Raw genomic sequence first — 25,357 nt, forward strand, 5'->3', positions numbered from 1 at the left:
TAAACAGCAACAATACACAGAGAGAGAGAGAGAGAAAGAGAGAGAGAGAGAGATGCACATCACACAATAAATACACAGGACTCAGATCTCTTCTTGCAAAGACTTTAAAGAATTTCAGTTGGATTTTCTGTTTAAGGGGTTGAAAAGCCTCCTGGGAAAAGTAAAATTTGAATCCAACTCTAAAAGAATACATTCAACCAATACACACTCAGAAAAAGTTCTTCCTATCTCCGATCATACTTTGTGAGGAAGGAATGTGAACTTTGAAGAAATTGCAGGGATCTGGGCTGAAAGTCACTACTTTGAAGAGAAGGGGAACCGAGATTCAGCTGCTCCACACTTTGCAAAGCCAGTGCTTGAACGACCAGGGATTGACTGTGCTCATTCATGTCACTTCTTCCCCACGTGCTTTTTAGCAGCAGCTCTGAGTTCCATAGGCAGAAATTCCATTGAATAGATGTAGTTCTGGCTTTAGACAAGGGAGTCTAAACTTCATTTTTGTTTGTCCTGTTGATGAGTCTGTTCAAAGTCACTGGAATGGCAAGTCAAAGGAAATGTTATGATTTTTCTCTCATCCACCAGGGTCAAAAGATTTCCCTCCTTTTGCTATGGATGATGGAGGCTCTTATCAAAAACCCTTAAAGTTTTCTTCAGTTCTGGACCTGGCTTCTGGCTATGTAATGAAATTCTTTCTCTAGAATTGAAACTCATGACTTACCAAAAATTTCTGGCAAAAGTAAACACACTTTTAGTAGACCAATAGTAGACAACGCCATTAGAACCCAAGTACTCCTAAGAAAATTAAGATCTTTGGGTATCAGGACCTCAAAACAACATGGTATGCAGCAAGTCACTCTGAGTCATATTTTCCATCAATAAAAGTTCTTAAAACTTGTGCAAACATTAATTAAACAAAGATCATAGAGCTCCAGACAATTAAAAGAGCACTGGCTCCCAAACATTAAGGATAACTATGATAAGATGAATAGGTTTGAGCAAGTTTCTTAAAAGTGTGCTGAACCAAACTGTTAGGACCTGGGTGGTGCCTTTAAAGATACAGAGAGCATGTGTGCCTTGCTCTGGACTAGAGGCCATGAATGAGTCTTCTTAAGTGGTATGATTTGGGAAGACCTGATAAAAATCCATTTAGTGCTTCTTTCAGAAGAAGTAAAATTTATGCCATCAGAGATTCATTATTTGGGGATAGGATTTTTGTTATTAATTTTTTTATGAAATGCACATACTCCTGGGAAGCAGTATGACCTTAGCATTAGCAATCAATTGAAATGGCATATCAATAACTTCTCTAGAGGGCAAGAAAAATGAGTCAGAGGGAATGAATTTTGGTGGAAAGATTACTTTTCACTGTGTCAGAAAGGGGCTCAGCAGAGTTAAGATGATGAGCGTAATAAATCCTATTAAGAGGAATCCTAGATCACCAAAAATTTAACAAAAAGTAATGAACATCTAGTGGCATGATTTCCTCTATTCCTCAGATTATAATACCCATCCAAATCTCCTCCAGCAAAGACTTTGGATGACTGTAATTAGGTTGTTTTAACTGCATTATCTACATATATTATTAATACAGAACATGCATGGGCATATATATAGTTTTATAACATGCAAGCCTGTGGGCCTCTCCCTTAGGATGTTTCCATCCGTCCTTACCCCAGACAAAGGATAAGATAACCAACCAGCCAGTCAACCCTTCTGGAGGTGTTACAGCCATTATAGACTTGTTCATAACAACTGCTCAAAACTCCTTATTTTCCTGCCCATTTTGCTCCTGTTTTCTGCACCTCCTTTCTTCCAGTTTGGCTCAGCCCTAACTGGAAATTGAGCCACATGTCTGCTCTTGCCTCCATATTTTGAAGGTGAATTTTGTTTCTTTGGTTCTGTTTTGGACCTGATTTAAGTTCACTATCCAACAATTTTGCTTCCTGAGCACTGGGTAAAATCTCTACAAAACCCAATTTGGCTTCAACCTTGGCCTGAGGGGCTCTGGGGAGGCAGGATCCTAGGAACCCTTACTGATGCACCTCTGCTGCTGTGGTCAATGTGTGTTCCATTTCATATCCTCATGATGTCCTCTTCTCACAGAGAAGAAATGGTGGAGATCTTCACTTCCAGTTAATGTCAGCCCAAAGAATCTTGGAGAATTTATAGCAAAGAAGGTTATGCTGCTGCTGCTGCTGCTGCTGCTGCTGCTGCTAAGTCGCTTCAGTCATGCCCGACTCTGTGCGACCCCATAGACAGCAGCCCATCAGGCTCCCCCGTCCCTGGGATTCTCCAGGCAAGAACACTGGAGTGGGTTGCCATTTCCTTCTCCAATGCATGAAAGTGAAAAGTGAAAGGGAAGTCGCTCGGTCGTGTCCAACTCTTAGCGACCCCATGGACTGCAGCCTACCAGGCTCCTCCATCCATGGGATTTTCCAGGCAAGAGTACTGGAGTGGGGTGCCATTGCCTTCTCCAGAGAAGGTTATAGTAACATTTTAATGGCATTTATTTGTCTATCTTCACCCTAATTACAAAAATAGCAGGTCACTGGAGAAAATCTGGAAAGTGAAAAAAAGATAATCTAAAATTATCCATAATGCTATCTCCTAGACATAATATCTGTTAACATTTTAGTTTATAAATTTCCAATATTATTTCTTATATCTGAGTACATTTGCATAGCAAAATTAGTCACACTAATAATTCTGTTTTCACTTAATTTTATCTAATGTATTCAATTACTATTTCCTATATCTTTAACTGATTATATTAAATTTGAAAATCTTATAAAACTTAATGAATTCAATATAATGGAAATCTGGCTGTGAATAAATATGACAGATGCAGTTAAACAAATAAGTAAGTCTGCTAGAGATAACTATAAAGCACAATATAAACATGACTTAGTGATCTAGACTCTTTTTAAGCAGTGTCACTTATGGATAACAATCTTCAGACCATAAGACAGAACTTCACTCTAGAGCATTGAACTTGGAGTCAAATACCCTGGTATGAGTTGAAATCAGTGGTACATCCTTCAACAAATTCCTTGGGCTTTCTTTTTTAATTTTTGTTTTATATTGAAATGTAGTTGAACAGCAATGTTAGTTTCAGGTATACACAGAATGATTCAGTTATATATATACATGTATCTATTTTTTTTTCAAATTCTTTTCCCATTTTGGTTATTATAGAGTATTGAGCAGAGTTCCTGTGCTCTATAGTAGATCCTTGTTGGCTATCTATTTTAAATATAGCATTGTGCACATGTCAATCCCAAACTCCCAATCTGTCTCTGCCTGCAACCATCTTTCCCCCTGGTAACCGTAAGTTCATTCTCTAAGTCTGGGAGTCTGTTTCTGTCTTGTAAATGAGATCATTTTTTAAATTCTGCATATAAGCAGTATCATTATGTTTGTCTTTTTCTGCCTGACTTACTTCACTTAGTATGATAATCTCCAGGTGCATCCACGTTTCTGCAAATGGCATGCTTTCATTCTTTCTTATGGCTGAGCAAGATTCCATTGTGTAATTGTACCGCATCGTCCTTATCCATTCATCTGTCGATGACGGTTGCTCCCATATCTTATCTTGGCCATTGTAAACAGTTCTGCAGTGATCATTGAGGTGCATGTATCCTTTTGAACCATGATTTTCTCTGGATATATGCCTAGGGATGGGCTTGCAGAATCATGTGATAGCTCTATTTTTAGTTTCTTAAGGAACCTCCATACTGTTTTCCATAGTGGCTGCACTAATTTACATTCCCACCAACAGTATGGGAGGGTTCCCTTTTCTCTCCACCCTCTCCAGCATTTATTGTTTGTAGATTTTTTGATGATAGCTGTTTTACTGGTGTGCAGTGATATCTCACTGTAGTTTCGATTTGTATTTCCTTAATAATTAACAATGTTGAGCATCTTTTCATGTGTTTGTTCACCATCTGTATGTCTTCTCTGGAAAAATCTCTGTAGATCTTCAACCCATTTTTGATTGGGTTGTTTTTTGGATATTTAGCCACCAGAGCTGTTTGTAAATTTTGGAGATTAATCCTTTGTTGGTCATATCATTTGCAGATGTTTTCTACCGTTCTGCGGCTGTCTTTCCATTTTGTTTATAGTTTCCTTTGCAAGCGAAAGTTTTTGAGTTTAAGTAGGTCCCATTTATTTATTTTTATTTTTATTTCCACTACTCTAGGAGACAGATTGAAAAACATATTGCTACATTTGCATCAGAGTGTTCTTCCTGTATTTTCCTCTAAGAGTTTTATAGTATCCAGTCTTACAGGTCCATTTTGAGTTTATTTTAATCCATTTTGAGTTTATTTGTGTTTGATATTAAATAATGTTCCTATTTCATTTTTTACATTTAGCTGTCCAGTTTTCCCAGCACCACTGATTGCGGAGATTGTCTTTTTCTCATTTATCTAGTCTTGCCTTCTTCGTCATAGTTTAATTGAACATAGGTGCATGGGTCTATTTCTGGACTTTCGGTCCTGTTTTGACTTGTATTTCTGCTTTTATCTGTACCAGTACCATACTGTTCTGATTACTATAGCTTTGTAGTATAGTCTGTAGTCTGAAGTCAGGGAGGCAGATTGCTCCAGCTCCATTCCTTTTCTTTCTAAAGATTGCTTTGCCTATTCAGGGTCTTTTATGTTTCCAAAAAATTTTAAGATTTTTTTGTTCTAGTTCTGTGAAAAATGCTATTGGTAATTTGATAGGGATTGCATTGAATCTGCAGATTGCCTTGGGTAGTATAGTCATTCTGACAACATTGATCCAAAAACAGTGTATGTTTCCATTTGCTTGTGTCATCTTTGATTTCTTTATCAGCATCTTATAGTTTTCAGAGTATAGCACTTTTGCCTCCTCAGGTAGGTTTATTCCTAGGTCTTTTATTCTTTATAATGTGATGGTAAATGGTATTGTTTCTTTAGTTTCTTTTTCTGATCTTTCATTGTTAGTGTATCTGTATACAACAGATTTCTATGCATTTATTTTGGATCCTGAAACTTTACTGAACTCATTGATGAGCTCTAGTAGCTTTCTGGTAACATCTTTAGGATTTTTCGTGTGTAGTAACAAGTCATCTGCAAACAGTGACAGTTTTACTTCTTCTTTTCCAATTTGGCTTCTCTTTATTTCTTTTTCTTCTCTGAGTGTCATGGCTAGGACTTCCAAAACTATGATGAAACAAAGTGTCAAGAATGGACATTCTTGTCTTGTTTCTGATCTTAGAGGAAATGCTTTCAGCTTTTCACTGTTGAGTATGATGTTAGCGGATGGTTTGCATATAAGTCTTTTATTATGTTCAGGTTTGTTCTTTTATGCCCACTTTCTGGAGCAAGTGACTGTAATTTCCTTCTTCTTCTTCCTTTTTTTTTGTGGTATTCATTCATAATTTTATTGTTTCCAGTTGTGGCCTTTTTTCCACCTAGAGAAGTTCCTTTAGCATTTGTTGCAAAGTTGATCTGGTGGTACCAAATTCTCTTAATTTTTGCTTTTCTGTAAAGCTGTTAATTTCTCTGTCAAATCTGAATGAGAACCTTCCTGGGTATTCTTGGTTGTAGATCATTCCCTTTCATCATTTTAAATATATTGTGCCACTCCCTTCTGACCTTCAGAGTTTCTGTTAAACAGTTGGCTGATAACTTTATAGGAGTTCTCTTATATATTATTTGTTGCTTTTTCCTTGTTGCTTTTATTATAATATTTTCTATTTGTCTTTAATTTTTGTCAGTTTGATATCTATGTGTCTAGGCATGTGCCTCCTCAAGTTTATCCTGCCTAAGTCTCTGTGCTTCCTGGAGTTGGCTGACTGTTTCCTTTTCCATATTAGGAATGTTTTCAGTTATTACCTCTTCAAATATTTTCTGAAGTCTTTTCTCTCTTTCTCTTCCTTCTGACATCTCTATAATGTGAATTTTAAATATAAAACTCTCTGGGCTCTGGAAGAAAAATTAAATAAAATAAACTAACAAGCTAAATAAAATAAACTTTTATTATAAGACAGATTTAGAAAATAACCTAAACCTAAAACTAGGTGTTCCTCCACAAATCGCATCAAACACTAGCCTCCTAATTGCCAATTTGTATGTGTGGAGTGGAAGAAAGGGATCTAGATAACCATGAAATAAGTAAAAATGAGAAACCTGTGACACTCCACTCTACTTTAGTTCAGTTCAGTCACTCACTCATGTCCAGCTCTTTGTGACCCCATGGACTGCAGCACACCAGGCTTCCCAGTCCATCACCAACTCCCAGCACTTGCTCAAACTCATGTCCATCGAGTCAGTGATACCACCCAACCATCTCATCCTCTGTTGTCCACTTCTCCTCCTGCCTTCTATCTATCCCAGCATCAGGGTCTTTTCCAATGAGTCAGTTCTTCGCATCAGATGGCCAAAGTATTGGAGTTTCGGCTTCAGCATCAGTCCTTCCAATGAGTATTCAGGATTGATTTCCTTTAGGATTGACTAGATTGATCTCCTTGCAGTCCAAGGAACTCTCAAGAGTCTTCTCCAACACCCCAGTTCAAAAGCATCAATTCTTCATTGCTCAGCTTTCTTTATAGTCCAACTCTCATGTCCATACATGACTACTGGCAAAACCATAGCTTTGACTAGATGGACCTTTATCTAGTCCACTAGACCACTCTACTTAGAAGGCTATAAAACAAATTTAAGTAGATTCCATTGTATCTTACAGACTAAAATTAATGCATTTGTGGTGGCAATTACCTGTTGTCTTATGCTCTTCTCTGATGTGCATTAATTTTGGTGCTGATTCTCAAATAAATCATGAGCCCAATGAAGGAAAGATATGCTTAGTAACCTCTGTGGCTCCCATGAGTCTCATCACAACAGAAGGAGTTCATTAAAACCTGCTGATCCAAGATATACAAAGGACTCTTAAAGTAAACAATAGGAAAATAAACAACCCAGTTAAAAAATGGGCAAAAGATATACAAATAGCAAGAGAGCATATGAAAAGATGCTCAATATTGTATGTTCTTAAAGTTCAGTCACTAGCTTTGTGACCCAATGTGCTGTTGCACGCCAGGCTCTCTGTCCTCCACTATCTCCTGGAGTTTGCTCAAATTCATGTCTATTGAGTCAGTAATGTTATGTAACCATCTCATCCTCTGCAAAGCAATGAAGACAAAAGGAGAAGGAAGTGATGGTATGTCTATGTGGTGGTGGTTGTTCAGTCTGTCAGTCATGTCCAACTCTTTGCAACCCCGTGGACTGCAGCATACCAGGCATCCCTGTCCTTTACTGTCTCCTAGAGTTTGTTCAAACTCATGTCCATTGAGTCATTGCTGCCATCCAGCCATCTCATTCTCTGTAACTCCCTTCTCCTACCCTCAATCTTTCCCAGCACCAGGATCTTTTCAAATGAGTCAGTTCTTGCATCAAGTGGCCAAAGTATTGGAACTTCAGATTCAGCATCAGTCCTCCAATGAACATTCAGGGTTGATTTCCTTTAGGAGTGACTAATTTGGTCTCCTTGTTGTCCACAGGACTCTCAAGAGTCTTCTCCAGCACCACAGTTCAAAAGCATCAATTCTTCAGCACCCAGCCTTCTTTATGGTCCAACTCTCACAGCCATACAAGATTACTGGAAAAACCATAGCTGTGACTAGACAGACCTTTGTCGGCAAAGTAATGTTTCTGCTTTTTGATACCCTATTTAGGTTTATCATAGCTTTTATTCCAAAGAGCAAGTGTCTAATGTCATGGCTGCAGTCACTGTCTGCAGTGATTTTGGAGCCCAAGAGACTAGACGGTCACTGTTTCCATTTTTTCTCCATCTATTTGCCATGAAAGTGATAGGACTAGATGCAGTGATCTTAGTTTTTTGAATGATGAGTTTTAAGCCAGCTTTTTCACTCTCCTCTTTCACCTTCATCAAGAGGGTATTTAATTTCTCTTCACTTTCTGCCATTAGGGTGGTATCATCTGCATATCTGAGGCTATTGATATTTCTCCCAGAAATCTTGATTCCAGCTTGTGCTTCCTCCAGCCCAGCATTTTGCATGATGTACTCTGCATATAAGTTAAATAAACAGGGTGACAATATACAGACTTGATGCGCTCCTTTCCCAATTTGGAACCAGTCTGTTGTTCCATGTCCGGTTCTAACTGTTGCTTCTTGACCTGCAAACAGGTTTCTCAGGAGACAGGTCAGGTGGTCTGGTATTCCCATCTCTTTAAGAATTTCCCACAGTTTGTTGTGATCCACACAGTCAAAGGCTTTAGTGTAGTCAATGAAGCAGAAATAGATGTTTTTCTGGAACTCTCTTGCTTTTTCTAAGATCCAGTGGATGTTGGCAATTTGGTCTCTGGTTCCTTTGCCTTTTCTAAATCCAGCTGAAAATTCTCAGTTCACGTACTGTTGAAATCTAGCTTGGAGGACTTTAAGCATGACCTTGCTATGAGTGCAGTTGTTCAGTAGTTTGAACATTCTTTGGCATCACCCTTCTTTGGGATTGAAATGAAAACTGACCTTTTCCAGTCCTGTTGCCACTGCTGAGTTTTGGGAATTGCAAATTAAAACTACAATGAGATACCACTCTGCTCCTGTGAGAATGGCCCAGATCCACAGCACCAAATGCTGTTGAAGATGTGGAATACAGGAACTCATTCATTGCTGGTGGAAATGCAAAATGCCAGGGCCACTTGGCAAGACAGATTGACAGGTTCTTACATGACTAAATATATTCCTACCATATGATCCACAATATATTCCTTGATATTTATGCAAATGAGTTGAAAACTTTTGTCCACATAAAAACCAGCACACTAATGTTTATAGCAGCTTTATTTGTAATTGCTAAAACTTGAAAGCAGTCAAGATGTGCTTCAGTAGATAAACAAACTGTGGTATATTTATATAATGGAATATTATTTGGGTATTAAAAGAAATGAGTTACCAAACCACAAAAGAACTGGACGATCCTTAAATGCATACAGTTAAGTGAAAGAAGTCAGTTTGAAAAGGCTACATGCTATACGGTTCCAACTATAGAACATTCTGGATAAAGCAAATCTTAGAGTAAAAAAGTGGTTGTCAGAGTTCAGGGGAAGGGAAGGAGAGAAGAGGGGATGAAGAGATAGAAGACAAGGGATTCTTTACAGCAGTGGAACAGCTCTGTATGACTCTGTAATGATAGGCACATGTCATCACCCATTTGTCAAAATCCATAGAACAGTACAACACAAAGTGTGAACCCTAATGTAAATTATGAACTTTATTTCACATAATACACTAATACCATTCACCAATTGCAGCAAATGTAACACACTAATGTAAGATGTTAATAGGGAAAACTGGGGGGCCTGGGTGGGGGGATATGCCACACTCTGTTTTTTCTACACTTTTTCTGTAAAGGTGAAACTGATCTAAAAAATGAAAGTCTGTTAGTTAATCTCTCTTTTTTTTTTTTAGTTCCTGGTGATTGATTGGTTTCTTTTCATTGTAAGAAATGGATCCTCTGAAGAGATGTTACTTTTTCCTAGCAGGCACTGTAGCTGACAATTAGAACAGTGAGGAGTCTTCCCACTGAATACCAAGTGCACAGACAGTATGGAATATGAATTTATGGAGCTGTCAGCAAGTCAAGTCTCTTCTTCAGAGCCTTGATCTTTACTAAAATAAAATTCACAGGAAATTTCACACGCCATGGAAGCAAAATGGTTCCTCCCCACCACCTCCCAGGGGAAGTGCCCTTGTGCCCTTGAGCGCAGACACAGACAGGGAGAGGCCAATTAAATAGACCCCTTGCTCTCCTCCTGGGAGTCTTGGAGTTTCACAGAATCATAACTTCCCAGCCAGCTAAAAAGGCCTTTCTACCAAGCTAAGGGCATTTTAATGTATTTGCCTTATTAATCTTTGAACCCTTACTAAATGGCATGTGCATTAAATGGACCAGAGATCTGGGAGCTGAGAGAATATTCTGGGTTGTATGGAGTCAGTGTGGAAAAAATAAATGAGGTAGAGAAAGGTGGGAGGAGAGAGAAAAAGACAGAGAGACAGAGAGCAAGAGAGAGAATCTTTTCCAAAATCACAAAGCATAGATGTTTATTTTTTTGTTTGTTTATTTTTTTTCAGATTGGCTTATTTTATTATTATTATTTATTTATTTTACTTTACAATATTGTATTGGTTTTGCCAAACATTGACTTGAATCTGCCATGGGTGTACATGTGTTCCCCATCCTGAACCCCCTCCCACCTCCCTCCCCATCCCACCCCTCTGGGTCATCCCAGTGCACCAGCCCCAAGCACCCTGTATCATACATCAAACTTGGACTGGTGATTCATTTCACATATGATAATTTATATGTTTCAATGCCATTTTCCCATATCAGTCCACAGAGTCCAAAAAACTGTTCTATACATCTGTGTCTTTTTTGCTGTCTCACATACAGGGTTATTGTTACCATCTTTCTAAATTCCAAATATATGCGTTAGTATACTGTACTGGTGTTTTTCTTTCTGACTTACTTCACACAGTATAATAGGCTCTAGTTTCATCCACCTCATTAGAACTGATTCAAATGTATTCTTTTTAATGGCTGAGTAATATTGCATTGTGTATATGTACCATAGATTTCTTATCCATTCGTCTGCTGATGGACATCAAGGTTGCAAGCATAGATGTTTAAATACAACCGTACCCACCATGATTTGAACTCCAAAATTTACACATGGAAATGTAGGGTCACCTGCATATATGGAAAAAGACGGTTCATGGGAAGAACTGATATATTTTCCCTTTGTTTTCATATTCATTCTCTTATTTTTGCTGTTTTTCTCACCCATCTCCCCTAAGCTAGTACACTTTTCTAAAATTTTCCCTGTGGTCACCATAAAATTCTAATTAATTAGAAAGCATTTTCCCTTCTCTAAACCCTTTCTCAGAGCTCATATTTTCTATTAAAACTTTTCAGAGGACAAATTCCTATTTGATTCATTGTGCTGTTTAAGGTATCCTGATACTATACTAACTGGCACCAAGCATTAAAAGAAGACTTGGAGATTCGCAATAAAATAAGAACATTAAAGCAGAAAGAAATGTACAGGTCCTAAAGACTAATTTCCTTTTTTGTAACATATGAAGAAAATGAGACCAAAAGTTTCCTTCCTTGGTATCTTCTAAGGAAGATACCTTCCTTATTATCACATAGCAGCAGACCTAGGACAAGAACCCAAGTTTATCAGAATCTTTTTTCCCTTATCTTTAGGGTAGTATCCTTTAAGCTAAATACAAATTTTGTTTCAATCCTGTTTTAGTTTCAAAAAACATTATTTTTAATTATAAAAGCACAGTTACTCATTCATCCATTCACTCTATAATATGGTTGAAGGCACATACTGTTCCAGCACCACTGGTCCTGGCAATACAGAAATCAATGGAACGGACAACATCTTCAGCATCTTCATTATTTAAAAAGACAAAGGGAGTGGAGTAGGCAGTGGATAAAAATATAAATTGCACTCAGATCTTGCCCTTATGGAATTTAGAATCAGTCACAGGGTACATGAAGGGGTACAGAGGAAATAAAATTAAGGGAAATTAAAAGTTAAAGAAAATAAAATTAAGTAAAATTAAAGAGATCCTGGGAGTCAGGTCAAGAAATGATAAGGACCTGGATCAGGGCATCACCACCCTGCTCTACACCAGCCATCCTCTCGGCCATGGCCTTCACCGAGTCTGCCCCTCACATCACAGCAGCATGTAGTTCGGCAGTTATTTTAAGAGACCAAGTCCCCGGTTCCAAAGGCTCTCTAACCTAAAATGCCCATCACTGATATCATTTCAGAAAAGAGGTGCTTGTTGAGTAGAGTCATTTTTAGCTCAAGGGCCCCCTGAAATGCCAATGTGAGTCAGATTTAAAGATCCAGTGGCCACACCCATGAAAAGTAGTGTCAAGATGCAGTCCTTGCTGAGTCCTCAAGTTGGAGGGAGCTTCCAAACCCTTCCTCAAGTGGAGTTATCTTACATAAAGGGCAGGACTCCATGAGTAGTAATTAAGACAAACTAGTTTGATTTCCTATAGTAAGGGTTGCAAAGATTTCTGTAAAGGGCCAGAGAATAAACATTTTAAATTTTGTGGGCAGTACAGTCTCTAAGGTAACTACGCACCTCTGCCTCTATAGACAAAATTTAAATGAATGATCTTGGCCATGTTCCAGTGAAATCTCAGTTGTAAGCCAGGTTGACTACAGCCCAGGTCCAAACCCTTACCATTTCTTCTCCTGTCTCCCAGAATGCTTTTCAAACTGGTCTGCCTTTCCTATTAAATTGACCCTCTGCACTGCACTAGAAGCAATTCTCTGAAACACAGACCTTAGTCCGTGACTTCTCTGCTTGAAACAGGCAATGAACTAGATTTAGCCTACGGGCAAGATTTGCTCTTATCCCAACCCCACCACTCCATTTCCCATCCTGTAAGAATCACTGTATACTTTTCCTACAAGGACATATTTGTGGTACATTACCCCATTCACCCTGAACATGTAAAAATCTGAAATTTCAATAGAGTTGCTATTCTCGTTTTCTCATTCTTTGCTTTTTATGAAACCGATAAACACTACCTTTCTTAGAAAGTACATGTTGAATTTTGTTTGATTTTTAAGCATCTTAAATAGTAGCAAGTAATATAAATTTATAGCATTTAAAATTGGAAGGGGATTCAGAGATCTACTAACCCAACTCCCTTTCTTGGCATAAGGATCTGAAGCTACAGGAGCAAAGGGACTTGCTCAAGGTCTTAGATCCTGACTGACTGCAAATTGTGTATCCAGGTTGTACATCATGAGAGGCGCCCTGTTTGGGGTGTGTCCCTCTATGCAACCACACTCATATACACATGCTCTGACATTCTTTTCCTTGATTTTTTTTAACTTCATCTTGAAAAATAAAATTTTCAAGCCAGAATACTGGAGTGGGTAGCTGTTTCCTTCTCCAGCAGATCTTCCCAACCCAGGGATCGAACCCAGGTCTCCTGCATTACAGGCAGATTCTTTACTAGCTGAGCCAACAGGGAAGCCCAGAAATGTCTGTACGTTGTCCAAGGAATTGTAAGCCATATTTACATCCACTGGAGTGGAGTGAATACCAAACTAGAGGAAAAGTGCCAGGAAAATGAATATTTCCAGTGTCACCATTTCCATTCTTCTACTTCCATCTTTTCTCTAGGATCTCCATTTTTCAACAAGGCCAAGACAGATATAGTAGCAATGTCATACACTAGTTTTGAATTTAAATATTCAAGATGGACTATTTAGGCCTGCACTGAAAATTTTTTTGAATGCAAGTCATAAAAATGAATTATGCAGTGTCCACGACTGACTCATTCAGCAATGGTTCCCAGAGAGAGGCCAAATTCACTGTATTCTGTCTTGATGTCCTTCCACTAGCATTATATCTACTTGGCGTCTTTGCATTTCCATATTCTGAAATCTTTTTATGCACATTCTGTTTCATCACATGAAAAGATCACAAACTCTTTATCAGTTGGTGTTGTCTTTTATTTCTGTTTTACTTTGTATATTTATTTCCCTTCCTTTACTAGAATTAATTTAGCCCCATAGCTAGTCGAGAGGACTGAGGCAATTCAAAAGAGTAAGCTCTCTTCTGGGATAGAGTAAGATGGTTCCAAAGACTTATAAACTCAGGAAGGTCCTTGGGTTTCTACCTCCTAACTTTGCTTATTAGATGCCAAGCACTACATAAGTGGTTTGTGTGAATTATGTCATTTAATCCTCCAACAACTCTCTGAGATAAGCATATAATTATTTCCGTTTTACAGACAGGGTAAGGCTTTACATAAGGCTTTGGGTGGTTAAATAAACTGCCCAAGTTGACAAAACTAATAAGTGGGGAGACCAAAAGTTCCAACCTATTTTGTCAGCCAACAGAGCACAGACTCTTAAACACTATGCAAACCCTTTTAGTTTGCCAAATGATGCTGGAATAATTTTTTCCTCCAAAAATGCAAATCAGATTACACTACTCTTCTGCTGTGAACCCTTGAATAACTTTTTATGTGTACTATGTGCACAGGACTTTATTCAAAATGCATTTTCCATAGAATAGCATTGAAAAGCCTCTGTCCTCTCCCTCCTTCTTACCTTATACCTTCTCAGCTATTCTCCTGGCTTGCACCTTATGTGCCAATCTGCTTGCTTCTAAATAGGATGAGTTACTTCATCATACTGTTGCTCATAGAGCAGACTCTGCTTGGAAAACTTCTACCAGTCTGCCTGGGAGATACTTACTCATTAGCATTTGATTCACTATCATTTCCTCTTAAAGATTTTTTTGAACTTCCTCCCAGTTTCCTTCCTTCAGCCCCATTTTCATCTTTTTCAGACTTTTGTCATGGTGACTAAAATACATCATTGTACTTCTTGGTCTACAAATATATCCAAATACCTCTGTAAAGCAGGCCTTAAACCTTATTTATCTTCTATCCCTAGTGCCTATTGCAGGTTCCTATAGTAGGTGTTTACTCACAGCAGCAACAGAAAGCTACCATTTGTTAAGCATATGGTATGTGCCCAGTTTGCATATGTTTGTGAACCATATGTCTGTATAAATGTCTATGCATATGTGTATGTATTATTACTCCCCTACAGATAAGGAAGCTCTTATAGCTTGATTGTAGCTTAGAGAGGTTATGTGACAGAGTTGGAATTTGAACACAGCTTTGACTGACTTCAGAGGAAAAGAAGGAAGGAGGAAAAGTAGAAGGAAGAGATACATAATTTAAAATGAATGAATAGAAGTACTCAACATGAGATACAGCAGCAAAATCGCCCCCATCAAAATGTGAACAGCATATTTCGCAATGAAGATAGCAGAGTTAGGGGATCTTTCTTGGACGATAAACCAGTGGTACCCTTTTTGGGGAGAAAATTCAAAGTGAAAATTCCTGCTGCCCCAGAACTCTTTCCCAATCCCACTGCCAGGAATAAAATGGAAAAGGAAAAAGAGAGACCTTTAAACATCACAGTTCTTCCTTTTTAACAGACTGTCATTCTCTCTCAACAAATAAAAAATGAAAACCTTTATAGTGAACTACATTGGAAGGACTGATGCTGCAGCTGAAACTCTAACACTTTGGTCACCTGATGTGAAGAACTGATTCATTGGAAAAGACTCTGATGCAGGGGAAGATTGAAGGCAGGAGGAGAAGGGGACGACAGAGGATGAGATGGCTGGATGGCATCACCATCCAGCTCATGACTCAAAGGACATGAGTTTGAGTAAACTCCAGGAGTCAGTGATGGACAGGGAGGCCTGGGGTGCTACAGTCCATGGGGTCACAAAGAGTTGGACACAACTGATCGACTAAACTGAACTGAACTGAACAGCTAGCAAAGAAGCTCCTTATCCATAAAAAAAAAAAAAAAAAAACCTTTGCCCTCAACTGTGTAAACAGTCCCTTTAAATTATTCTAATCTAAGTGTGCCTTCTGTTTCCTGCTAGGAATGCGATTGATGCACATAGAAGCATATAATTCCCAGGAAAAGAAATCTATCTGGACAAAAAAATATATGAATATGAAAATACACATTACAACAGCAGTGGGATAATATGTCCTACCTATTGGATTGGGAGCAATGTCCAAGTTTGGCAGTACCAAGTTTAACCAGAATCTGGGGAGAAGGGAAGCTGGCAACTCTCACTGGAAGGATTATTTGGTACACCAGCTTTGAAGAACAGTTCGGCATTGCACAGCAAATTTGAAGCTGTACCTTCACTCTACCCTAGAAATTCCACCCCTGAGTATATGCTTTAGAGAAATTCTTGCACCGGTGCACAAGGAGACATGCATGAAATGTTCATTGGAGCATAATTTTCATAATTTAAAAATGGAAATAGGCTTCATGGTCATCAAACAGGTGAATAACTAAGCAAATTATAGGATAGCCATACTCTGAGGTTCTATGTGACAGTTGAAATGAATGGATTAGAATTCCATTCTATAGTATCAGTATGCATGAGTCTCAGAATCATCCATTTAAGAGCAAGAAGCTGATATAAACATTTTGACATTATTTATGTAAAATTTTTAAACACAAAAAATAACACTATTTTGCTAAAGAACGAATTAGTGCATTATAATGTGGATAGAACTAATATTCACCAACCTCAAAGTAGGAGTTAACTCTAAGAAGGAGGAGGGGAAACTGGTCATTTTTAATTTTAAAAAATCTGAAATAACTACTACAAAATGTTGATTGTTAATTTGTGGACTTCCCTGATGGTCCAGTGGTTAAGAATTCACCTTGTAATGTAGGGGATGTGAGTTTAATCCCTGTTGGAGGAACTAAGATCCCACGTGCCTCAAAGCAAGGAAGCCCGCAAGCCACAACTAGAGAGCCTGCGTCACAAAGAAAGATCCCACATGACGCAATGAAGATCCACATGCCATAAATAAGGCCTGACACAGCCAAATAAAGAAATAAATTATTTAGAAAATTGTTAACTTGGAGTGATAAGTACCTGGAGTTTTGCTATGTTAATATCTGTTTTGTTCAATATGAACATTTTTTTAAATAAGAATATTTAATATCACTAGCAGTGATAGACTGCTAGTTAATGACAGAGTGTGAACTTGGGTCAAGTTAAATTAATTAACCAAGGAGGCCATTGGACTGGGGGGCTCTAATGCCCTGGTGCCCAAATTAAGCAAGCCAACTTCTAAGCCTAGAAGGTTGGAGTGATAAGTGATAACGTATCATTTCCAGGTTAGGAAATCCAACCTAAGGACAATCAATTGCAAACAGTCAACTAGGCTTTTGACTATAGCCAATCAATATTTTCCTTTCTTTGTTTCTGCCTTTTCTCTGTGAAAGTCTTCTCCCAAGCTCCTGTGGGTAGAGCTCCTAACCACTTCCAGTTTGGCACAGCCCAACTAGAATCAACAAATTTTTAATCTGATTCATCTTTTAACAGTCATTTGACACCTATGTCTGTGTTCTTCCAAGATCTCGTACCCCTTCTCCAAATCAAAATCAGAAGGAAAATCACTTAGTGCTTGCCCAGTAAAACTGCTAGTATGTTCTTCTTTTCTCTTTATGAATGTTATGCAAGTTATTGTTTACTTATTACTTTGTAATATTTATAGCAGCAAAAAATGAGAAGAAATAAATGTAAATGTTCCCATCATTCCTATTCTCTGATGGGAGAAAAGGAGATTGTTATTTTGTAGAAAGCATTTCCGAATGGAACAACAAATCCCTATTCCAAAATCACCTTACCTTTGTGTTTCTTCCTAGCTGATTGTCAGGACAGGGGGATTGGTTTGTAGCACAGCTGAGTTGCTACAGGACATTCTCCATAACTTTTCTCACCTGTTTAATTTCACACATAAAAAGAGAAGGGCTGCTGTTGCAGGCAAATGTTTGCAGCTTCTCCCCATCCAGACTAGCCACACCTGAGGTTGCCTCTGGGTTATAGCAAGAGCCATGACCAGCTCCCTTTCCTCCTCCGTCATCTTTTGTATAATCCCCTCTCCCTACATTGCTCTCGCTGGCTAGTGTTTGATTTTCTCCTAGCCCTCTTCTGTGCCCTTCTATATCATGTCTTAATCGCCACCACAAAATGAGATTCTGTGTCAACATGTAAGTGGAATAGGGACACCCAAATCCATTGTTGGTGGTCGTTGCCCCATCTGAGAGTGACCCAGGATGACACCTAGAATATCACACCTCTGCGGCAGGAGGTAACCCATACTGTGAGTCATGCCGAGTCTCAGAAGAAAGTCACAGGGCTCTGGAGGTATCTAGGTGAGGTCAGTGTCCAAAGGGGAGTGTCAAACTCTGACATCATCAAAACTAGAGACACTTGGAGAGTTGAACAGAGATGGAGGTGGCGGTGCCATATGTCTAGATAAGCTATCCATTTTAAACCAGGATACCAGGAAGTGGCTGGACTATCAGAGACAAGTGTAATCTCTCAGAGGCTGAAAGAATGGAAAGCTCATCGGGTTCTGAGCTGCCTTGGATTCATAGCACAACTACACCTCAAGAAGGAAAACAGAGTGAGTGTAACTCAGGAAACCAAGGCAGAAGATAGTGAGCTGTATAGACTGGAATATGGTCAAGGAGGTGGATTCATGAGTGATGGCTGTGGGGTGCCAAGGGTTCATCCCTAACACAAGGACTGTGGGCTCAAGGAAGTCAGACTAATTCTGACTCCACCCAGGGAGAGGCCAAGTCAACTGATAACCTTCCTGCCTGGGTCAGGGATTGCTCAACCCCTGGGAAAGATTGTGCCTTCAGGGAACATTCTCAGGGCTACGGCCTGAGAGGCTGGGGAGTCAGCTGTAAGTTAGTAAAGCCCTCAGGACACTCTCCTGGGAGAATTGGTGCCTGCTTATCTAATTAGGGCTAGCTGGAATTTACTGTCAAGTTCCCAACATCCACATTCTCATTGGAGTTCATAGTTCCAATTCCCCAACCCCATGTGACGACAGTCATGCAGCCTCCTCCCCACATAAACTTTGAGTATATTAGCCCCAAGAAGTCAAAGGCATTTCACCTTTTCCTCTCTTGTGGGTGTACCAGAGAGGCAGTCTCAGATCAGGCTGAGGTTGAATAATCTATGTCTGAATGATGGCATGTATAACAGAATGTGCCTTATAAATTGTTCTTAGATAAGATCTAAAATTAGAGATCATTTCTGTCCCTGGCATCCATGATTTTATAAAAATAATGACTTCTTTCCAGATTGAAAAAAAAAAAAGAACAAGGATGAAGTAACAGTTAATTTTGATCTAGAAACATATACTTAAAATTGTACTGGGTAGCTCCAGGGTTCTGAGAAATCATGATGGAGAGCTCAGTTACTGTGAGGTCCACATGATTATAAGCTCCCTGAAGGCAGGGAAATCCAAATCCTGCCCTCTGAAGTACCTTAGCATGGTGGTTGGCATGTAGACAGAATGTTCAAAATAACTGCTGATTAACTTCAATAAAATATTTTTCCTTAATTTTTGGTTCTACTTTGAAAGATGGTTTAATAAAATATTTGTATATTATATTACAATTTATAAGCTATATTTTAAATATAAAATAATATAACTTTACATTTTGTAAGAATTTATGTAATAAAATTTTAAATAAATTAAATTTCTATATAATTATATAATTTAATGTAAGGGGGAAAAGAATCAGCATTGAGCATTATGCAATGTCAAGCACTCTACTAAGTTCTTTCACATATTTCATTTCATTTAGTTTGCTGTTGTTTAATCACTAAGTTATACCTGACTCTTTGTGACCCATGAACTACAGCCCGCCAGGCTCCTCTGTCCATGAGATTTCCCAGGCAAGAATACTGGAGTGGGTTGCCATTTCCTTCTCCATTCATTTAGCTTACCTTTCTATATGTGTTCCCTTTTACATCCTGGAGATGCATAAGAATGACTACCTTTTACCCCAAAAGGGACAGCACAGTGAGTTGAAAAGTCAGTGATTAAATATTAAGCATCTTTTCTTTATTCATTTTTTATCCATTTGACAATCAAATGCTTATCAAATGCCTACTCGATAAAAGCCCTTTATTAATATCTGAGGATACAAGTAAGAATAAGATACAAGGGCCTACCCTCAAGAAGCTTACAGTCAGTCTAGTGGAAAAGACAGAAACCTAAGCAGATAATTAGAATGCAGTGTGATAAGCAATATGGATATATCCAAGACATGATGGATGGCCAAAGAAAATTAACCAAATAAAGACTAGGAGTGAGGAGGGTATATGGGTTTTAGGCTGATATGACTACTAAAAATAATATTATGGGCTCAAAAAAAATATGTGCAGGAAGTTTCACAAAGTCTGAAACTTCCAGGGCATTGGGTATCAGTCAGGATATGAGGAAAGGTGAGGATGCAGAGATAAGGCCCAGACTGTGGGGGCTCTATCCGTGACTAGAGGAAAATCCTGGAAGTGATGGAAGCAGGTGAGCAACGGGCTAGGTGGACAAGTTTGATAGTGGACTTTGGCTGCAGTAAGAGTGAGAGGGATCAAGACAGCCAGGGGCAGAAGATCAGGAGGAGGCCATAAAGGGGCAGCTTAGCGAGGGATGGAAGAGGAGGAGGGGAGTCAAGGACACATTCAACATCACAGCTATTCATCTAGTCCATGAAGGCCCATGATATTGCTACTATGAACCCATGGGTCCCCAACATGGCAGAGTGTGTGTGTGTCTGTGTGTGCGTGTGTGCACATGCATGCAAGTGAATATTTGATAAAGGAGAACGTCGCTTCAATAGATTCTCAAGATTTTGACTTATAAGCAGATTCTGGAACATGATTTTACCTCCTATACAGAGTTGCTGATTCTGGTCATCAAAAGAGGTTCTTCATTCTGACTAGCCACAGGTGGGAAGTGGTAAACAACAGGCTAATGGCAAAAAAATTGATTTTAATTTAGGCAGGGGAAATAACTTTTTCAATAATACAGCCGAGCCTAGTAACTGAAGTTAGGATTGGTGAACTGAATAATGATCTCTGCTCTTGGACTCATTTCTTCTGCCTTTAAAATGAGTATTCATGATTGTCATCAGAGAAAAAGGTCTGGTTCTATTTCCCATTAACTTCACCGGCATTGTCAGACCCAAATTAGAAATGTTACTTGTTCTTTGTTCTCATCTTTCACACAGACATCCCACTTCCAAAGTCATCATCTTTCTAATTTTGAATTATATCAGTGAGTTCTAGTCTACCAACAGTCAGTTGTGTGGCTCAGTCCATTAGCTCTACCTTTTATGATGTTCATCATGGTAGATACCCATGGACGGATAAGGGACACGAGAAGTTACACAAGGAGCTTTGGGGAAGAAATGTGAGGGCGTAACTTTTAGGTAATCTGGCGAGGATAGTCAAGTGATTCTGATTTCTGCTCTAAGAAAGCAGGTTTTTTCTGTCTGTTTTCCCATGAAAGTGTTCTATACCCAGTTATATTAATGAATGGCAAACTGATAATGTGCCCCATCAATAAGGACAGTGGTATGGAATTAGACGGTCTAATGGGGACAGCCCACCCACTCTTGAAAAACCCCCTGCTGACCAAGGCAGAGCATTCTTCTGTAGCTCTGTTCAGGGTGGGAGGGGAGTCAGAGGAAAAACAATGCTCCAGTACAACCAATGCATGAATAAGATGATACAGCACTACGTTCCTTCGGTCTGTTTTTAGTCAGAAATGTATATATTGTAGGGAAGTGTAATTGTATAAAAATCAAGACCTAGAAAATCTAGACTAAAGGTTTTTGCTAACTCACCCCTATGTAATCTCGAGCAGACTATTGTACATCCCAGGAAGGAAACAGGGGCCAGCACAAAAGCCAAGGGCTACAGTTTGTTATTGCTGGTCACGTCATGCTGCCTGACCTTTGTCAGAAGGTATGATGAGGATGGAAACACTTGTTTAGGAAGTTACTTTGGGGTTATACCTTCTTTATACCCAGTATCTGTGTTATGCTGCACTCAGTCTTACCCTAATGTTTGCTCAGGTTTTTCCATACTTGGCTTTCCCTGTGATCATCATCTGCAAAAATAAGGGAAATGATGACGTCCAACCTGATGTTTCCTACACAAGATAACAAATGTCTTACAAATCCTGAGTGCCATACAAATCCCATGTCTCACAAATCCTGAGTTCTGAGAGAGTTTTTGTGGGAAATTTTCAACCTGCTGGAGAATCTTCTTTAACTTCCCATAACATTTATAATGCCCATCTTTAGGTTAGGACTGTTGTAAAAATATTTTCACTATAGTTATTATATGTAGTCACTGTTAAAAAAGTAGGTAATTTTTGTAATACTGAGAATGGGGGTGTGTGTCCATATAGTGTAAGTTCCCCTCTGCTAAATGCCTAAGAGAGTAGAGTAAAGCATTAATTAAAACTCTTTAAATGCAGGTTACTGCCTGAAGGATGCACACATATCTACATAATATATAATACTATATATTGTATATTATGTGTACTATACATGAATTATGTATGTATTTGTGTATTTGGTATATATGTGTATTCTCCAAGCACCATCTCAGCCCCCAACTTATGATTATATTAATATCATATACATAATTTCTAAATATAATTGTTATAACTATTAAAATATAAATAATATGGGTATATAATAGTAATGTATTAATATTATATATTACTTGTATGCTTCCTTGATGGCTCAGCAGGTAAAGAATCCACCTGTAATGCAGAAGACACAGGAGACGCAGGTTTGATCACTGGGTTGGGAAGAGCCCCTTCAGGAGGAAATGGCAACCCACTCCAATATTGTTGCCTGGAAAATCCCATGGCCAGAGGAGCCTGGCGGGCTACAGTCCAAAGGGTCACAAAGAGTCAGACACAACTGAGTGACTAAGAACATTACTTGTGTTTATACATTTAATATATAATTTACATAATATGTATATGTTTATATATACATATAGTATATATTGTATATATAATATGCTATATATTGTATATACTATATATATAGCATAGCTATACATACACAAAATATGTATGTGTATATATGTGTATATAGCATATATATATAGATACACATATGTTGTATTTGTGATACATACACATGTATGTGATACATACACATGTATCATATGTATACATGACATATACACATATACCATGTATACATATGATATGTGTATACATACTTATATAATACATGTGTATGTATATATATGTATAATGTGTGTATGTGTGTGTATGTGTGTGTATATACATATATGTGTGTGTCTCTCTATATATATAGATAGATACTCCACTGTGCACAGTATTTCTTTTAGAAGTTGCATTATTGCATTTCATCAAAATACCTCACTGACTCCATCCCAGAGCCAACCCAGAGAGAAAAGCTTTGGTTCTCTTCTCCCCTGTGCTTAAGAACTTCCTCAAGAGCAAATTAGGAATTTATTTGCTTTACCTTTTAAGTAAATAATAAGCTAACTGTGACCCTAGTGACTTAAAAGAGTGTAAAGTTTCAAGCATCATTTCACCCTCTTCATCATGTATATACAAGATGGAAAACCAAGTACATCTACCAAATACCCCAAATTACAACAAAACTCCATTGGGCTCAGTCATAGTTTGTGTGTGTGTGTCAGTTATTTCATTCTTGTTCAACTCTGTGCGACCCCACGGACTGTAGCCCACCAGGTTCCTCTGTCCATGAGATTCTCCAGGCAAGAATACTGGAGTGAATTGCCATTCCCTTTCCATGGGAATCATAGTTTGCCCTTGCATATTCTATCAAAATAGAACATGTTTAACCAATTTAAGATATAGTTTATAATATTATATATTATCATATAATACATTATTATCAGTTCAGTTCAGTTCAGTCGCTCAGTCATGTCCGATTCTTTGCAACCCCATGAATCACAGCACGCCAGGCCTCCCTGTCCATCACCAACTCCTGGAGTTTACTCAAACTCATGTCCATCGAGTTGGTGATGCCATCCAGCCATCTCATCCTCTGTCGTCCCCTTCTCCTCCTGCCCCCAATCCCTCCCAGCATCAGGGTCTTTTCCAATGAGTCCACTCTTCGCATGAGGTGGCCGAAGTATTGGAGTTTCAACTTTAGCATCAGTCCTTCCAATGAACACCCAGGACTGATCTTCTTTAGAATGGACTGGTTGGATCTCCTTGCAGTCCAAGGGACTCTCAAGAGTCTTCTCCAACATCACAGTTCAAAAACATCAATTCTTCAGTGCTCAGCTTTCTTCACAGTCCAACTCTAACATCCATACATGACTACTGGAAAAACCATAGCCTTGACTAGACAGAACTTTGTTGACAAAGTAATGTCTCTGCTTTTTAATATGTTGTCTAGGTTGGTCATAACTTTCCTTCCAAGGAGTAAGCATCTTTTAATTTCATGGCTGCAATCACCATCTGCAGTGATTTTGGAGCCCCAAAAAATAAAGTCTGACACTGTTTCCACTGTTTCCCCCATCTATTTCCCATGAAGTGATGGTACCAGATGCCATAATCTTCGTTTTCTGAATGTTGAGCTTTAAGCCAACTTTTTCACTCTCCTCTTTCACTTTCATCAAGAGGCTTTTTAGTTCCTCTTCACTTTCTGCCATAATGGTGGTGTCATCTGCATATCTGAGGTTATTGATATTTCTCCAGGCAATGTTGATTCCAGCTTGTGCTTCCTCCAGCCCAGTGTTTCTCATGATGTACTCTACATATAAGTTAAATAAGCAGGGTGACAATATACATCCTTGCCGTACTCCTTTTCCTATTTGGAACCAGTCTGTTGTTCCATGTCCAGTTCTAACTGTTGCTTCCTGACCTGCATATAGATTTCTCAAGAGGCAGGTCAGGTGGTCTTATATTCCCATCTCTTTCAGAATTTTCCACAGTTTATTGTGATCCACATAGTCAAAGGCTTTGGCATAGTTAGTAAAGCAGAAATAGATGTTTTTCTGGAACTCTCTTGCTTTTTCCATGATCCAGTGGATGTTGGCAATTTGATCTCTGGTTCCTCTGCCTTTTCTAAAACCAGCTTGAACATCTGGATATAAATTAAAATTTAGGAATGTGGTGATCAATGGGGTCTATAGTCCCCACACCTGGTTTGAATCCTGACTTTCCTGCTTGTTGTGGATGAAGGAACTTCTAACTCACTTTAGAGAGCCGTTTTGGTGGCTCAAATGGTAAAGCATCTGCCTACAATGCGGGAGTCCCAGGTTCAATCCCTGGGTCGGGAAGATCTCCTGGAGAAGGAAATGGCACCCCACTCCAGTACTCTTGCCTGGAAAATCCCATGGACAGAGGAACTTGGTAGGGTACCGTCCACGGGGTCGCAAAGAGTCGGACACGACTGAGCAACTTCACTTCCTTTCTTTCACTTTTGATAGTGAGATAAGTTGATAAAGAAATCCCTACTGTTAGGGGTTGAATTGTGTCCCCTCTTCCCCATCAAATCCCTAGGTTGAAACCCAGAGACTCAAGTACCTCAAAATGTGACTATATTTGGAGATACAGTGTTTAAAGTGGAAATTACAGTAAAATTAGGTCATGTAAGTGGCCCTAGTACAAGACAAAGGGTGTTCTTATAAGGAGAAGAGATTGTAACAGAGACACATGCAGAGGGAAAACCATGTAGAGACATAGGGAGAAGATGGCCGTTTCCAAGCTGAATAGAAAAAGGAAACCCTACCAACACCTTGACCTCAGGCTTCTAGCTTCCAGAATGAGAAAAAAAAAATAATAATAATAACTTTGTTGTTGAACTCAACCACCCTATGGTACTTTGTTATGGCAGTCCTGCACACTAATACACCTACTAAACCA

The 25,357-nt window shown here is 38.8% G+C and overlaps 1 protein-coding gene and 1 long non-coding RNA gene across 2 annotated transcripts in view; one reads left to right on the forward strand and one right to left on the reverse strand.

Annotated features, from left to right (window-relative positions):
* The window catches only part of PIK3R1 (phosphoinositide-3-kinase regulatory subunit 1), a 455,332-nt gene that overhangs the window by 151,431 nt on the left and 278,544 nt on the right, over positions 1-25,357 (forward strand). The gene's annotated exons all lie outside the window — the stretch shown is intronic.
* Positions 256-25,357, reverse strand: part of LOC147350476 (uncharacterized) — a 48,428-nt gene continuing 23,326 nt past the window's right edge. The window contains exon 5 of the long non-coding RNA XR_015148942.1: positions 256-532. This is a non-coding gene — a long non-coding RNA (uncharacterized LOC147350476). The remainder of the gene's footprint in view (positions 533-25,357) is intronic.

The sequence above is a fragment of the Bos grunniens genome, chromosome 20 (assembly GCF_055505025.1).
Source record: "Bos grunniens cultivar Pamir isolate PY7600 chromosome 20, Bosgru_T2T1.0, whole genome shotgun sequence".
NCBI classification, from domain to species: domain Eukaryota; kingdom Metazoa; phylum Chordata; class Mammalia; order Artiodactyla; family Bovidae; genus Bos; species Bos grunniens.